Source organism: Rhinolophus hipposideros (genome assembly GCF_964194185.1).
Source record: "Rhinolophus hipposideros genome assembly, chromosome: 17".
In the NCBI taxonomy this organism is placed as follows: domain Eukaryota; kingdom Metazoa; phylum Chordata; class Mammalia; order Chiroptera; family Rhinolophidae; genus Rhinolophus; species Rhinolophus hipposideros.
In genome coordinates this window covers 51,266,517-51,283,859 of record NC_138063.1, presented here as the reverse complement: position 1 = coordinate 51,283,859, position 17,343 = coordinate 51,266,517, and the positions used below count along the sequence as shown (strand labels likewise).

General features: G+C 37.0%; 1 protein-coding gene across 6 annotated transcripts in view; it reads right to left on the bottom strand.

Moving 5' to 3' along the window:
* The window catches only part of RALBP1 (ralA binding protein 1), a 68,170-nt gene that overhangs the window by 48,890 nt on the left and 1,937 nt on the right, over nucleotides 1–17,343 (bottom strand). The window contains exon 1 of one of the 6 annotated variants that reach the window (XM_081079034.1): nucleotides 6,519–6,610. The exons of 4 other annotated variants lie outside the window; for them this stretch is intronic. The gene's annotated coding sequence lies outside the window, so the exon portion shown is untranslated. Of the gene's footprint in view, nucleotides 1–6,518; nucleotides 6,611–17,343 lie in introns of those variants that run through there. One more of the 6 variants, XM_081079037.1, reaches the window with a different exon arrangement.

The window sequence follows — 17,343 nt, the reverse complement described above, 5'->3', positions numbered from 1 at the left end:
ACCACCACCAAACCAGTATTACAAGAAATGTTAAAGGGACTTCTTTAAGAAGAAAAAACAAACATAAATAACTTATCAGATGACAATAACCACTTTAAATGTAAAATGGATTAAATCCTCCAATCAAAAGACATAGTGTGGGGGTGGTTAGAGCGCAGTGCTCTTAACGACAAGGTTGCCGGTTCAATCCCCGCATGGGCCACTGTGAGATGCGCCCTCCACAACTAGATTGAAACAATTACTTGACTTGGAGTTGACGGTCCTGGAAAAACACACTTAAAATAAATGAAAGTTAAAAAAAAAAAGACACAGGGTGGCTGAAGGGACAAAAAGAATGAATAGCAAGACCTATACATATGTTGTCTACTAGAGACCCATTTCAGACCAAAAGAGACTCAGAGACTGAAACTAAACGGATAGAAAAAGGTACTTCATGAGAACGGAAACAGAAAAAGAAAAAGAAAAAAGAGAGCCGGCTCTGTGGCTCTCTCTCTGGCTCAACCAGCTCTATAGGAGCACGGTTGGAGCGCCGTACTCCTACGGTCACCAGTTTGATTCCCACATGGGCCAGTGAGCTGATCCCTCTACAGCTAAGACTATGAACAACAGCTCTCCCTGGAGCTGGGCTGCCGTGAGCAGGTGGAGATTGGCGTGAGCTGCCACGAGCTACCGTGTGCCAACATGAGCAGCCGGCAGCCAGCATGGGCTGCCGTGGGCTGCTGTGGGCTACCGCATGCTGCCATGGGTGGCCGGTGGCCAGCGAGAGCTGCCATGAGCTGCTGTGAGCAGCCGACCGACAACTGGCGACTGACTGCCTCAGCTGGGGGGAGCGCAAGGCTCATAATACCAGCATGGGCCAGGGAGCTGTGTCCTACACAACTAGACTGAGAAACAAGGGCTTGAACCGGAGTGGGGAAGGGGAGAGGTGGAAGAAGGCAGGGAAAAAAAAGAGCTGGTGAAGCAATACTTACATCGGACAAAACAGACATTAAACCAACGTCCATAACACGAGACAAAGAAGTACATTACATAATGATAAAGGGATCAATTCAACAAGAGCTATAACTCTTATAAAAATTTACACACCCGATGTAGAAGCACCTAAATATATAAAGAAAATATTGACAAACATAAAGGGAGAGATCGACAGTAGTACAGTAATTGTAAGAGATTTTTAACTCCCCATTGACGTCAATGGATCCAGACAGAAAATCAACAAGGGATCAGCGGCCTTAATTGACACATTAGACCAGATGGATTTAATTGACATTATTTTAGAGCATTTCACCCCAAAGCAGCATAATATACATTCTTCTCAAGTGCATATGGAACACTTTCCAGGATGGACCACATGTTAGGCCACAAGGCAAGTCTCAATAAATTTAAGAAGACGGAAACCTTATCAAGCATCTTCTCTGACCACAAAGGTGTGAAACTAGAAATTAATTACAAGGAAAAAACTGAAAAATACAAGCACATGAAGGCTAAGTGGGTTAACAATGAGATCAAGGAATCAAAAATACCCTGAAACAAAAAAAATGAAAACACCATTCAAAATCTATCTGACACAGTGAAAGCAGTTCTAAGAGGGAAATTCATAGCAATACAGGCCTACTTCAAAAAACAAGTAAAATCTCAAATAAACAATCTAACCTCACACCTCAAGAAACTAGAAAAAAAAAAACAACAAACAATGCACCAAGGGAGAAGAAAGAAAATAATAAAGATCAGAGCAGAAATAAACGAAACAGAGGCTAAAAAAACACAATACAAAAGATCAATGAAACCAAAAACTGGTTCAGCTGCTTCTTTGAAAAAAAATAAACAAAACTGATAAACCTTTATCAAACTCATCAAGAAAAAAAGAGGACCCAAATAAATAAAATCAGAAATGAAAGAGAACACACCACAGAAATACACAAAATTTTAAGAAAATACTAAAAGCAATTATGTGACAGCAAATTGGACAATCTGGAAGAAATAGATAAATTTGTGGAAGCATACCATCTTTCAAGGCTGAATCAAGAAAAAACTGATTAGTACTAATGAAATCGAATCAATAATCAATAAGCTCCCAACAAACAAAAGTCCTGGACCAGACGGCTTCACAGGTGAATTTCAGCAAATATTCAAAGATTTGATGCCTATTCTTTTCAAACTATTCCCAAAAATCCAAGAGGAGGGAAGGCTCCCAAGCTCATTTTACAAGGCCCATTACCCTGAATCCAAAACCAGACAAAAACATTACCCCCCCAAAAAAAAAAATCTATTGGCTGATATTCCTGATGAACAGAGATGTAAAAACCTTCAAAAAATATTAGCAAACCAAATTCAGCAATAAATTAAAAAGATGATACACCATGATCAAGTGGGATTTATTCCTGGGATGCAGGTTGGTTCAATATCCTCAAACCAATTAACATGATACACCACATAAACAAACTGAGGGCTAAAAATCATATGATGATATCAATACAGAAAAAACATTTGAAAAAAATCTAGCATCCATTTCTGATAAAAACTTAGCAAAACAGGAATAGAGGGAACATACCTCAACAAAATAAAGGCCATATATGACAAATTCAGTTAGCATCACACTCAAAGGCAAAAACCTAAAAGTGTTTTCCTTAATATCAAGAACAAGACAAGAGTGTCTACTTTTACCACTTTTATTCAACACAGTATTGCAAGTTCTAGCCACAGCAATCACACAAGAAAAACAAATAAGAGGTATCCAAATTGGAAAAAGAAGTAAAACTGTCATTATTTACAGATAACATGATACTATATAGAGAGAGCCCTAAATAGTCTACCAAAAACTATCACAACTGATAAATGAATTCAGCAAAATAGCAAGGCACAAAATTAACCAGAAATTATTGTATTTTTATACACCAATAATGAACTACCATGTTTCCCCGCAAATAAGATCCAGCCAGACCATCAGCTCTAATGCATCTTTTGGAGCAAAAATTAACATAAGACCCAGTATATATATCATATCACATCATGTCATGTCATGTCATATCATATCATATCATATCATATCAGACCGGGTCTTATAATAAAATAAGACCCGGTTTTATATTAATTTTTGCTTCAAAAGACACATTAGAGCTGATTGTCCGGCTAGGTCTTATTTTCGGGGAAACACGGTATTAGAGAAATTAAGAAAACAATTCCACTTACAATTGCATCAAGAAAACTACTTAGGAACAAATTTAACCAAGGAGGTAAAAAAACCTGTATTTGGAAAATTATAAGTCATTGAAGGAAAAAATTGAAGAAAATACAAATAAATGGAAGCATAGACCATGCTCATGGATAGGAAGAATTAACAATGTTAAAATGTCCATACTACCCAAAGCAATCTAAAGATTCAATGCAATCCCTATCAAAATACCAATGGTATTTTTCACAGAGCTAGAATAATCCTAAAATTTACATGGAATCGTAAAAGACCACAAATTGCCACAGTGATCCTGAGAAAAAACAGTTGGAGGTATCACGCTACCTGATATCAAGCTACACTACAAGGGTATAGTAATCAAAACAGGATATTATTGGCATAAACCATGCCTATATAGTCAAATAATCTACGATAAATGAGGCAAAAATATACGATGGAATAAAATCAGTCTTTTCAATAAGCAGTATCAGGAAAACTGAGCAGATACATGCCAAAAGATGAAACTAGACCACTTTACTACACCACATGCAAGAAACTCAAAATGAGTTTATTAAAGACTTCAATGTAAGATCTGAATGGAGCCATAAAACTTCTAGAAGAAAAACACAGGCAATAAACTCTTTGACATTGCTCTTAGTAATATTTTTTACTGATGTATCTCCTCCAGGCAAGGGAAATAAAACAAAAATTAACAAATGGGACTACAGCACGTAAAAGTTTTGAACAGCACAAGCAACCATCGACAAAACAAAAATACAACCTACTTGATAGAAGAGGATATTCATCAATAACACCACTGATAAAGGGTTAATACCCAAAATATATGAAAAACTCATATAACTTAATACCAAAAAAACCCAAACAATTCAATTAAAAATGGGCAGAGGGCCTCAACAGACATTTCTCCAAAGAGAACATACACATGGCCAACAGACATATGAAAAGATGTTCAACATCACTAATCATCAGAGAAATGCAAATTAAAACCACAATGAGGTATCACCTCACACCTATCAGAATGGTCATCATCAATAATCAACAAACACGTGTTGGGGAAAATGTGAATAAAAGGAAACCATCCTGCTCTGTGGGTGGGATTGCAAATTGGTGCACCCATTATGGAAAACAGTATGGAGATTCCTCAAAAAATTAAAAGTAGAACTACCTTACGACCCACTAATGGCACTTCTGGATAGTTATCCAAAGAATTCCAAAACATTAATTCGAAAGATATGTGCATCCCTATGGCTCACTGCAGCATTATTTACAATAGCCAAGATATGGAAGCAACGTTTCTATCAATAGACAAATGGATAAAGATGTGGTACGTATATGCAATGAAACATTACTTGGCCATAAAAAGAATGAAATTTTACCATATTTGTGACAACATGGATGAACCTAGAGGTTTTTACGCTACATAAAATAAGTTAGACAGAGAAAGACAAATACCATAGGATGTCACTTGTATGTGGAATCTGAAAAAAAAAAAAGATAAATGAACAAACAAAACAGAAATAGATGAAGATACAGAGAACAAACTAATGGCTGCCAGATGGGATGTGGATTGGGGAGCTGGCTGAAAAAAGTGAAAAGATTAGGAAGTACAAATTGGCAGTTACAAAATAATCATAGTAAATACAGCATAGAGAATATAGCTAATAATATTGTAATAACTATGTATGGTGTCAGGTGGCGACTAGACTTATTGGAAGAATCACTCTGTAAATTATGTAAATGTCTAACCTCTATGTTGTACATCTAAAACTAATATTGAATGTCAAATGTAATTAAAAACTTAAAACATGGAATAAAATTAAAACGTTTTAAAAAATTATCCAAAGGAGGAAAAAAGATGCTCCACATTATGGAACTGCAAATTAAAACAATGAATGTGACAAAACAAATTTACATTTTTTTTAATTATTTTTCTTAAAAATAATTTTGTTACAATGTTTGGGTCACAGATATTAACTAGACTTACTATAGTGATTATTTCTCAATATATATAAATATCAAATCATTATATTGTACAGCCGAAACTGATATATGTCAATTATAGCTCCATTTTTTTAAATAGACCTAAAAAAACAAGCTACCATTACACATCTATTAGAAAGGCCAAAATCCAAAACACTAACAACATTAAACACTGGAGAGAACGTAGAGCAACAGGAACTCTCATTCAGTGCTGGTAGCAATGCAAAATGGTTGGAAGACAGTTTGGAGGTTTCTTGTAGAACTAAACATACACTTTCCACATGACCAGTTATCACACTCCTTGGTGTTTTGATATTTACCCAAATGAACTGAGAACTTATGTATAAACAAAAACCTGCACATGGAAGTCCACAGCAGCTAATTTACAGAATTATGTTTATTCATAATTGCCAAATCTTGGAAGCAACCAAGGTGTCCCCTGGTAGGTGAATATATACTGTGGTATTTCCAGACAATCGATTACTTAGCACTAAGTAGAAATGAGCTATCAAGTCATTAAAAGACATGGAGGAACTTTAAATGCATATTACTAAGTAAAGGAAATCGATCTAAAAAGCCTACATACTGTATGATTCCAGCTACATGACATTCTGGAAAAGGCAAAACTATGGAAACAGGTAAAAGATCAATGGTTCCTAGGGTTTGAGGGAAGAAGAAGGGATGAACAGGCAGAGAGCACAGAGGATCTCCAGGGCAGTGAAAACACTTTGTATGGTATCATAATGATGGATACATGTCATAATACATTTAACCAAACCCACAGAACGTACACCACCAAGAGTGAACTGTAATGTAAACTATGGTTTATACTTTGGGTGATAAGGACATGTCAATGTGGGTTCAATTGCAACAAATGTGGCGGAAGTAGATAATTGGGAAGCTATGCGTTGTGTGAGGACAGAGAGTAGTTGGGAATTCTCTGTACCTTCTGCTCAATTTTGCTGTGAAACTAAAAATGCTCTAAAAAATAATAAAGTCTTAATTTTTTTTAAAAAGTAATCTGAGAAAAACTTGAAAAAGCAAAATCTAGTATAATATGTTCATTTTCTTAAAATGCAAAACTTAGCTGAAAAACTTAGAACGTACCTGCTGCTTTCGATTGTTACCAGAACAGTTGAATAACTAAATGGACTTTAGTGAGCTTTTTCTTCAGTTTTATAGTCTTACTTTATTTTCCCATAATTTTCCTAAAGAGAACGTCAAAGTTCTTGATTCACTATCATTACTTTGGAAGTAACAACTAAATTGCTAACACCTTAAAATAAAGCTTCAATTTATGAATTTTCCTTAAAATGCTTTTTCCCAGTAAAGTGGGGGAAGCTCTTACCTCATCTTCCCCCTCCCTTTTTTCTCAAGAGAGCAGTTCGTTATCCAAATATATTTAATGGCACCTATCACTGACAGGTTGGTAAAAGATCTCGATCTATAAAAAGGAGAAAGTCCCAGTCACGCAAAAACATTGTTTTTATAACCGACAAACACACCCCATTTTTACACAATGGTGATGGTATAGTTTTATTCTCAACCAGTCACAATATCTGGCTCTCAAGTTTTACTGCTTTTGAATTCATTTAACCTTCAATTGATACACCATGCTTCATTCATTACATCATGAATGCAATTCCAAATGAGTTTTACTAGTAGTTTTGTTTTCAGAAACCTTTTATGCAAAAGCTTCATATTTAAGTATCTGTACAACCTTTCAAGGTGATCAATTTGAAAGACTTCACTCAAATATAAAGCAACAGGCCTACTAAAGTGCTCAACACATACTGGTTCCCTTACTGTTACATGACTGTTTACAATAGAATGTATACATGTTTACACATACATCTTTGCTCGTATGTATATAAAACATCTCTAGAATAGAAAATAGTTGTTAAACCTTCAGCAGTATCTTTAATGGCTAAGGAAAACACAATCACATTATTTCTGTCTAACCCAGGCCACCATCCCTCCGTAAGGAAACTCGGAAATATCCTGATGGAGAGACAATCTGGTAAACAAGAAGTATACAGGCTCGAGAGTGTGACAGATGGTCTGGGTTCCAATCATAGCTCTGTCTGTAACATAGCTGTAGGTTTTAACTAAGTGCCATCACCTTTCATCGAGTAGGTTTCCTAATCTGTAAAACAGAACATTGACATCTATGTGGCATTGCCAAGATTAAACAAAATGCTATTCCTGGCATACAGTAGATACTATGTCGTAATAATAATTATTAGTCAATATTTAACCATGCTATTAACTATACAATAACAAGACTATAAAAATATTTGGACAAAACTTGAGATTTTCTAAACTGTATCCCCCACCCCTTATAAGACTCCGGTTAAAGAAGTTTTACTGTTTTTTTTCCCTTGATTCTGCATTTGATAAAACTTTCAAAAGATCTTAAGTACATTTTTTAAAACACAATAAACGAAATTTTAAAATCAAGAAAAAAACTAGAAAAAAAATACCAGTACTAGACATGACAAATATTTTACCAATTAAAAAAAATGGTAGAGAATATGAACACAAAGTACACAAAGAAGACACTTTAAAAAATAAAAGAACAGATCATTAAAGATATGCTCTTTTTCACTCAATTTTCTAAAGATGAACAAGTTTGACAGCCAATATTGAGGAGGATGTGAAGAGACACCCTCATACACAACTGGTAAAAGTGTAAAGTCAGACATTTAAAGGGGCAAGTTAGCAATACCTATCAAATACTAATATTCTGACCTAACAATTATACTATTAAAACTTTATTCCCCATACCACTGCACTGTACACCTGAAACTAATATACAATAATACTGAATGGCAACTATAATTAAATATTTATATAGTCACGGAACGTAAAATACAGCACAGGGAATATAGTCAATGGTACTGTAATAGCCTGTACTATGTCAGACGGATAATAGACTTGGAGGGATTACCACTTTTTGAGGGGTGTGAATGTCTAATCATTATTATGTTGTTTTTGTACACCTGAAATTAATATAAATAATCAAAAATAAAAAGCTCCAAAAAAAAACAAAAAAAACTTTCTCCCCCAAATACACAAAACTGAGCAAAGATGTAAGTTAAAGGATGCTTATCGCAGCACTGTCTATAAGAGCCAACAAATGTTTATCCTATTCCATCTCTATAAGTACCTAAAGTCCCTTAGAAATAAAGCAAGGCACAGAGAAAGAGAAAATACTGACCCAGCTGTGTGCTGCCTACAAGAAATTCCCTAGAATTTTACTGATACATGTAGCCTAAAAATGAATGGAGTAATAAATAGGTAGATGAAGTGATGTTGGCAAAATGGTGGCATAAGGAACCACAAAAGTCCACCCCTCGATAAAAACAACTAAAAACTAAAAACAATCAACTTGTTTTTCAGAACACTGGAAACTACCCAAAAGCTTTCAGCAAGCCAGGAAGTACTTATTCAAGAAAATCACCTTAATCTTGGTAAGAACATAAGAGCTTTGTTTGTGACATTAAACTTTCTCCAGTGCAATCCCAGATCAGTCTTAAAAATAACACCCCCATTCCCAGTACTGGTACAGCAGAACAAACCTCAGATGCAAACAAATTAAAATTACTTGTTTCAGCCTGTCTAATGGCTCCCTAGAAGATCTGCTGAAAGCTTGCTTTATTGACCTTTGCTGCTAACTATCAACACCCCTAGAGCTAACGCTGCTAAGAACTCTGCCAGGGCTAAAGCCACTATGGGGCATGAAGAATGTTTGTCAAAAACATTTACAATGTTTTTTTCACTGCTGCCGCCTAAAGCAATAGCTAATAGTTGGGGAAAACACACTGACCAAAAATCTAGAGAGGAAAGGCTGAGCAATGAGATGTTTTTTGGGAATAAAGACTTTGAACAGCTTCAACAAATTCCCAGGAATCCAGGAGACAACGTTGAGTGCCCAGGTATGTGCTCAGGTATTTTGCCAGATAAAGAATTCTTGGTTGACAGTTTTTTCCTTTCAGTATTTTAACTTGTCATCCCACTGCCTTCTGGCCTCTAAGGTTTCTGATGAAGAAGTCATCTGTTAATGATACTGAGGATCCCTTGTATGCAATGAGCCTTTTCTCCCTTGCTTCTTTCACGATTTTCTATGTTTGTCTTTCAACTACAGTGGTACCTCAGTTTTCTAAGGTAATCCAGTCCAGAATACCATTCGAGGTCTGAAACATTCGAAAACCGAGGCACGGTTTCCCCACAGAAAGCAATGCAAAATAGATTAATCCATTCCAGACCTTTAAAATAAACCCCTAAAACTGCAAATTTAGCACGAATTTTACTATCTAATGATACCATGGATCCATAAAATTTACAGCGTTCGTAAACCGAAATGTTCGTCAACAGAGACGTTTGAAAACCAAGGTACCACTGTATTTGATTAAGATGTGCTTTGGTAGGGCCGGCTGGGTGGCTCAGGTGGTTGGAGTGCAGTGCTCCTAATGCCGAAGGTCACCAGTTCGATTCCCACATGGGCCAGTGAGCTGCGCCCTCTACAGCTAAGATTGTGAACAACGGCTCTCCCTGGGCTGCCGTGAGCAGCTGGAGGTTGGCATGAACTGCCGGTGAGCTGCTGTGTGCTGCTATGAACAGCTGGTGTCCAGCGTGAGTGGCCAGCAGCCAATGTGAGCTGCCGGCAGTCGGCGAGAGCTGCCATGAGCTGCCGACCGACGACTGGCAACCGACTGCCTCAGCCAAGGGGAGCGCAAGGCTCGTAACACCAGCACGGGCCAGGGAGCTGCGTCCTACACAACTAGACTGAGAAACAACAGCTTGAACCGGAGCGGGGGGGAAAAAGCTGGGGGGAGATGTGTTTTGGTGTGGATCCCACTGAGTTTATCTTACCCAAGAAGGCCCTACACACTCTCACCTCTGGATGATCTTGACCTCTGGACAAACAGGAAACGGAGCCAAGACAGACTTGTAAATTGGCTCAATACTGAAGGTAAACCCCAAAAGATGCACAGCACCACTCTGAAAATACTGGGAGATGTTTTTGGTACCAAATGTTTAAGAAAATCTCTGTCCAATCATTAGCTGACCAGTACAGAACAGAGACTTCAATAAGCACACGTGGTAAGAGTACATACTTTACAAAACTAGTTAAGAAAAGTCACCAAACAAACTAACAACAACAGCTACAACAAGAAGCAACGACACCACTAGGGACAGGGGAGAACTTGATTTCCAAAGGTGCCATATTATAATATTCGAAATGCCCAATTTCAACAACAAAAAGTTACATACATGCAAAGAAATAAGAAGGAACAGCCCATACACAGGAAAAAAACAATCACTATAAACTCTCCCTGAGGAATCCGGACATTAGAGAAGAAAGGGGAAGGAAGACTATTTGAAGAAATAATGGCCAATAACGTCTCAAATTTAATGAAAGAGACTATATATCCTAGAAGCTCAACAAAATCCAAGCAGAATAAACTCAGTGAGATCCACACCAAGGCACATCTTCATCAAACAGTTCAAAGACGGGGGCTGGCCCGGTGGCTCAGGCGGTTGGAGCTCCGTGCTCCTAACTCTGAAGGCTGCAGGTTCGATTCCCACATGGGCCAGTGGGCTCTCAACCACAAGGTTGCCGGCTCAATTCCTCGAGTCCCACAAGGGATGGTGGGCAGCGCCCCTGCAACTAAGATTGAACACCCCACCTTGAGCTGAGCTGCCGCTGAGCTCCCGGATGGCTCCATTGGTTGGAGCGCGTCCTCTCAACCACAAGGTTGCCCGTTCGACTCCCGCAAGGGATGGTGGGCTGCGCCCCTGCAACTAGCAACGGCAACTGGACCTGGAACTGAGCTGCACCCTCCATAACTAAGACTGGAAGGACAACAACTTGAAGCTGAACAGCACCCTCCACAACTAAGCTTGAAAGGACAACAACTTGACTTGGAAAAAAGTCCTGGAAGTACACACTGTTCCCCAATAAAGTCCTGTTCCCCTTCTCCCAATAAAATCTTTTTTAAAAAAACTATATTAAAAAGAAGTAGTTCAAAGACAAGAAGAACACCTTTAAAGAAGCAAGAGAGAAGTGGCTCATCACATACAAGGGATCCTCAATATCAATGGCTGACTTCTCAGCAGAAACCAGAGGCCAGAAGGCAATGGGATGACATAGCCAAGGTAATGAAAGGAAAACCGTCAACCAAGAATTCTTCATTTTGCAAAATTATCCCTCAAAAACGAAAGAGAATGTAATACATTCTCAGGTTAAGAAAAATCTAAGAGAATTCATTGTAGTAGATCTATCTTATGAGAAATGCTAAAGAGAGTCCTTTATGCTGAAATGAAAGGACACTAAACAGTAACCTGAATTCACATGAAGAAATAAAGAATACCAGTAAAAGTAACTACATAGGCAAATATAAAACACAGTATACATATATTTTTATTTGTATCTTTTCTTTCTCCTACCTGATTTAAACCACAATTGTATAAAGTGACAATTGTAAATCAGGCATACAATGTATATAGTTTGTAACAACAGCACCATAGAGGAGAATGAAGCTATATAGGAGTAGTTTTTGTACACTACTGAAATTAAATTGGTATTAATCTGTGGCAAATTAAAATGTTAATTGTAATCCCAGGGCAATCACTAAGAAATAACTCAAAAACATACAGTAAATGAAATTTCAGGGAATTAAAATGGTATGCTGGAAAGAAACCCAAAAGAAGGCAGTAACAGAGGAACTGAGGAACACAAAAAATGTAAGATATATAGAACATAAATAGCAACAGGGCAAAAGTAAGTTCTTCCTAATTAGTAATTATTTTAATATAAGTAGGTTAAATTCCCAAAATCGAAAGACAGACATTGGCAGAATGGATGGAACAATAACAAAAAAATAAGATCCAACTATATGCTGCCTACAAGAGTCACATTAGGTTCAAAGACAGAAGATAAAAGTAAAAAGATTAATATATACATATACATATACATTTATATTCTCCATGCAAACAGTAACTAAAAGAGAGAAGGGATGACTATCCTAAAATCAAACAAAATAAACTTTAAAACAAAAATTGTTAACAAGCATCTGTCAACGAGATATAACAATTATGAATATATAAGCACCTAATAACAAAACCCCAAAAGACATGGAACAAAAATTAAATTGAAAGGAGAAAAACAGTTCAACTTCAATAATGGATAGGCCAATAGACAGAATATCAATAAGGAAACAGCAGACTTGAACAACATTCTAAATCCACTAGACTTTACAGGCATCTACAGAACACTCCACCCAACAGCAGAATACATATTCATCTCATGTGCACTTGAAACATTCTCCCAGATAGATCACGTGTTAGGTCACAAAACAAATCTCAACAAATTTTGAAAGACTGAAAGCATGCAAAATACGTTTTCTGACCACAATGAAACGAAATTGGAAATCAGTAACAGAAAGCATTTTTTGAAAAGTTAAAAATATGTAAAAATTAAGAAACACTCAACAAAATTTCCACAAAGCATTTGACAAACTAGGAATAGAACTTCCTCAAACTGATAAAACGCAAAAATGAAAAACCCACAGTTGACATCATACTTAATGGTAAAAGACTGGAAGCTTTCCTCCTAAGATCAGGAAGAAGACAAGGAGGTTTGTTCTTGCCACTTCAATTCAACACTGTACTGGAAGTTCTAGCCAGGGCAATTAGGCAAGAAATAAATAAATGTTATTCATATTGGCAAGGAAGAAGTATAACAGGCTCTCTTCACAGATGACATGATCTTACCTATAAAACCTCAAAGAATACACAAGAAAACTACTGAAGCTAATAAATGATTTTAGCAAAGTTAGAGGATACAAGATGAAAACAGATTAAGATAGAAAGTAAGCTGTATAGCAGGTCCTTGCACAACGTAGTTTGAACTGCATGAGTCCACTTACACCCATGTTCAATGGTCAACTGTATATTCGATCCATGGTGGTCAGAGTCCCTAACTCCTGCGTTGTTCAAGGATCAACCGTGTATCTACATACCAGCAATGAGCATTCCAAAACTGAAATTTAAAAAAATTTCATTTGCAACGGTCAACTGTATATTCGATCCATGGTGGTCAGAGTCCCTAACTCCTGCGTTGTTCAAGGATCAACCGTGTATACCAGCAATGAGCATTCCAAAACTGAAATTTAAAAAAATTTCATTTGCAATAACGTCCAAAAGAATAAAATAAATAAAAGCAAAAAGGTGAAAGACTTATACTCTGATACCTCAAAACACTGCTGAGAGAAATTAAGGAGGACCTAATAAATGGGAAAACACCCTTTCTTTTTATTTTTTTATGAATAATATAGATTATTTAATGATATTAAAAAAAACACATCATGCTTCTGTGGCCAGCACTACTTTTAACCTTACAACAAGCCTTGAAAGATTATCCAACATTTATATATGAAGAGGTTTGAAACAAAGAATTTAACAAAGGTCACACAAGTAATGAAGCCAGGATTCAAAAGGCCAACTGAATCTTGAGCCCACGAGCCTTTCCACGCCCACACTGCCTTCTAGCCTTTGTGCAGAACGGGAGTAGATCTACCTTGTAGAGCTACTGTGAGAGTTAAATGAAATAATAAACAGAAAGTTCCTGGAATACAGTGGACATTCAATATTCGGAAGCTACTAAGTGACTCTCAAGGTCACCCAATCCGTGGTGAAACCAGGATTTAAACCGAGACTGGAACCTTGTATTCCCAGGAGAGCGAAGGCGGTCCAGAAGGTTTTCTTGGCTTCAACTCCTAACGCAGTCAGTATGGCCTTTCTCTCCGCCCCATAAAGCACATCTCAGAGGTCAGAGAACACATAACAGGTCTCTTCAGAAAGAAGGGAACGCTTTTGCAAGACTTCAGCTCTGTCAGCTTTTCTCACCTCCCAGCCTCCATACCTCCAAGGATGGTCTTCGCTCGCCACCCAATTTCTGGAGCGAAAGTGACGTCTCCATCAGGAAAACACCCTTTTTAATGGATGTAAGACTCAATATTGCTAAGACAGCAAAGTATTGCTGTAACTCAAAGTGATCTATAGATTCAATATAAACTGTATCAAAATATCAACAGCTTTTTTTCGAAGAAATGGGAAAAGCTGATCCTCCTGATGTTAAAGGATGTTTAGCGCTGGCCACCACGGAATGCAAATCAAACCCACAATGAGATACCAACTCACCCATTAGGATAGCTAAAATAAAAAAAATTAAAAATTAAGAAAAACCCAAAACAGAAAATAACAAGTGTTGGTGAGGATGTGGAGAAATGACAGTCCTTACACCAAAATTACAATCCTTACACCGAATTGTGAAATGGTTCAGCTCCTTTGGGAAACAGTTTGATAGTTCCTCAAAACATTAAACATAAGAGTTACTACATGATCCAGCAATTCCACTCCTAGGTATATATCCAAGGGCAATGAAAACATATATCCACACAAAAACTTGCAAATTTTCCTAACAGCCAAAACTTACATTATTCCTAACAGCCAAAAAGTAGAAACAACTTAAATGTTCTTCAACTGATGGGAAAATAAAATGTGGCATAATCAGACAACAGAATATTATTCAGCAATAAAAAGGAATTAAGTCCTGATATATGCTACAATATCGATGAACCTTGAAAACATGCTAAGTCAGTCAGTCACAAATGATCACATATGTGATTCCGTTTACATGTCCATAATAGGTAACTCCACAGAGACAGAAAGTAAATTAGTAGTTGTTAGTGGCTGAGAACAGGGGGGATGGTGACTGACTGATAATGAGTAAGAAGTTTCTCTTTTGGAGTAATGGAAATGTACTAAAATTGATTGTGGAAATGGCTGCTCAACTCTGAATATACTAAAAACCACTGAACTGTACACTTTAAAAGGGTAAACTTTGTTATATGAATTGCATCTCAATAAAGGTGTTTTAAGAAGAAAGCAGACTCCAGTCTTTGCCAGTTAAAAATCCCTCCCTTAACCTTTTATCCCCTCTGCTAACACCTCCTACTCTTCCTTTTATAGCTAAGACTTGTTTATTCTTGAAGTAATCTACATTTGCTTTCTCCTCTCTCTGACCACCAAATTACTTCTCAATTCAATGAAACCTAGCTTCTTTCCATTGTTAGCATTAAGTAGAATGCTACAAAGCTTCTCAGTTATCAAATTCATTATTCTTAATAATCCTTGCTTTACTCAAATTCTCAAAACATTTGAAGTATAGCTTCCTTTTTTTAATTTTTATTTTTTCTGGAGTCAGTTATGAAATATAGCTTCCTTTTCAAACAATCCCATTTGGGATTCTACAACATTTTCTCATGATTTCTCTACATCTCGAAACAGGAAATTTCCTTTTCCAGTTCTTCCTCTATCTGGCTTTCAATGTTATTCTCCATGTCCTATTTCCAGAACTACTGTCCATCAGTAAACTCTTCCTAGTTCGCGTAAATCAAAGGCTTCAGCTACCACCTGCAATAATATACAGCCTGAGGACTGTTATCAAGACCTCTCTCTCGTACTCCAAACCCACATACCCAACTCTGCAGATGTTACCACCTGGATGTTTCATATTAAAACTTCCACTCCGTATATCCAAAAGCTAAAATATTATTCCTCCCCAAATATGGACCTCTTCCAGAATTCCATCTCATTGTTTATTCCATTAGTATTGTTTATTCAATCACCCAAATTAAAATCCAAGTCATCTTTCCCTACTATTTCTCACTCCCCAAATCCAATTGTTACTGAATCCTATGAATTCTACCTTCTAAATATTTATGTTATTAACCTAATCCTCTGTATCTCCACTGACACTACCTTTGTTTAGGCCCTTATCTGTCACCTCAAGTATTACAAAAACTCCTAAGCAATCTTTCTGCATCCTGCCTTTATCGTTCCTCTATCTCTTCTGAAATTTATACAACAGCAGAATGACTTTTCTAAAATAAACCTTATTATGACTCTTTCTTGATTAAAATTCATATATTCTATTATTAACTACAGGAAAAAACGTCTAGCATCCTTAGAATAGCATGCAACACTTGAAGGACCTATCTGTGCAGCCTCATCTTCTGCTACTTACCAAAAACTCAGTATTTATAATTAACTCAATGCTATAGCTGTGGAGAACTTCCCATTCTTAAAAGTGTACCATGCACTCTCCAATTATGCCCCACTTTCCCTCTGCCTTAAGTTGCTTTCTCCCCATTTTCTTCCTCAGTCATGCCTAAGCTTTCCTTAAGTTAAAGGACACAAAGTATAAAGTACCTGATATAATACTTAACACATCAGGGAGTTAAAATGGATGGGACTGGCTTAGGCCTCTCTTGTTTATCCAGTCTCAGTGACTCCTATGTGCTTACAAGGTAAAGCTGAAATTACTTCTACTGTATACAAGACTATCCATAATTTGGTCTCTGCCTACCTCCCCAGTTGCATGTCTTGCCACCACCCTACACTCTTGCTAGTTATACTTGCAGATCCTACAACTCATTGTGTAAGTTTAGACTCCTGTGCTTTTGCTGGCACTGTTCCTTCTACGGAAATGGCCACCTTTCTATGCATATATACTGGTTGTTTTCATCCCCTCCTATATACACTGCGTCCTTACTACTGCCCCTTCCTCAGTCTCTCCTTCTCTTACTTAGAAACTGACCACTTCCTCATTTCTACACCCACCGTATCCGCATACTTTCTCCAATCAAAGCAATCTTAAAAACATATTTTACTTGTTGACATTTCAAGTAAGAGATAAAGTCTTACCACCCTGAAGGCAGGGCTACTTACTGCCTTATCCTTTTGTAAGTCCTCTTCTGGCACAGTACCTGCTACAAGTAATTCCTCTACACTAAATGATCTGCATATTTCCTTATTGTCTCCATGTAAACTAACGTAAGTTTCTATTGGAATTTTTCTTTCAAAAAAGAAAGAACATACTTTTGGGTTACGTTCGGGACCCAGCCTCTCCTGATCAAGCATACAACTGTGCAAATAGAAATTAAAGTTAATATGCGTTTTTTTTATATACCACTTCTGTTTTTCTAAATTAGGGGAGAAATGGTGCCTCAAATATCTAAAATGAGAAATACTATTTTGAAGAGATAGCATTTAAGTTATGTCACATTGCTTGAAGCTACTTTGTTTAAAGAATTCTCAACAGT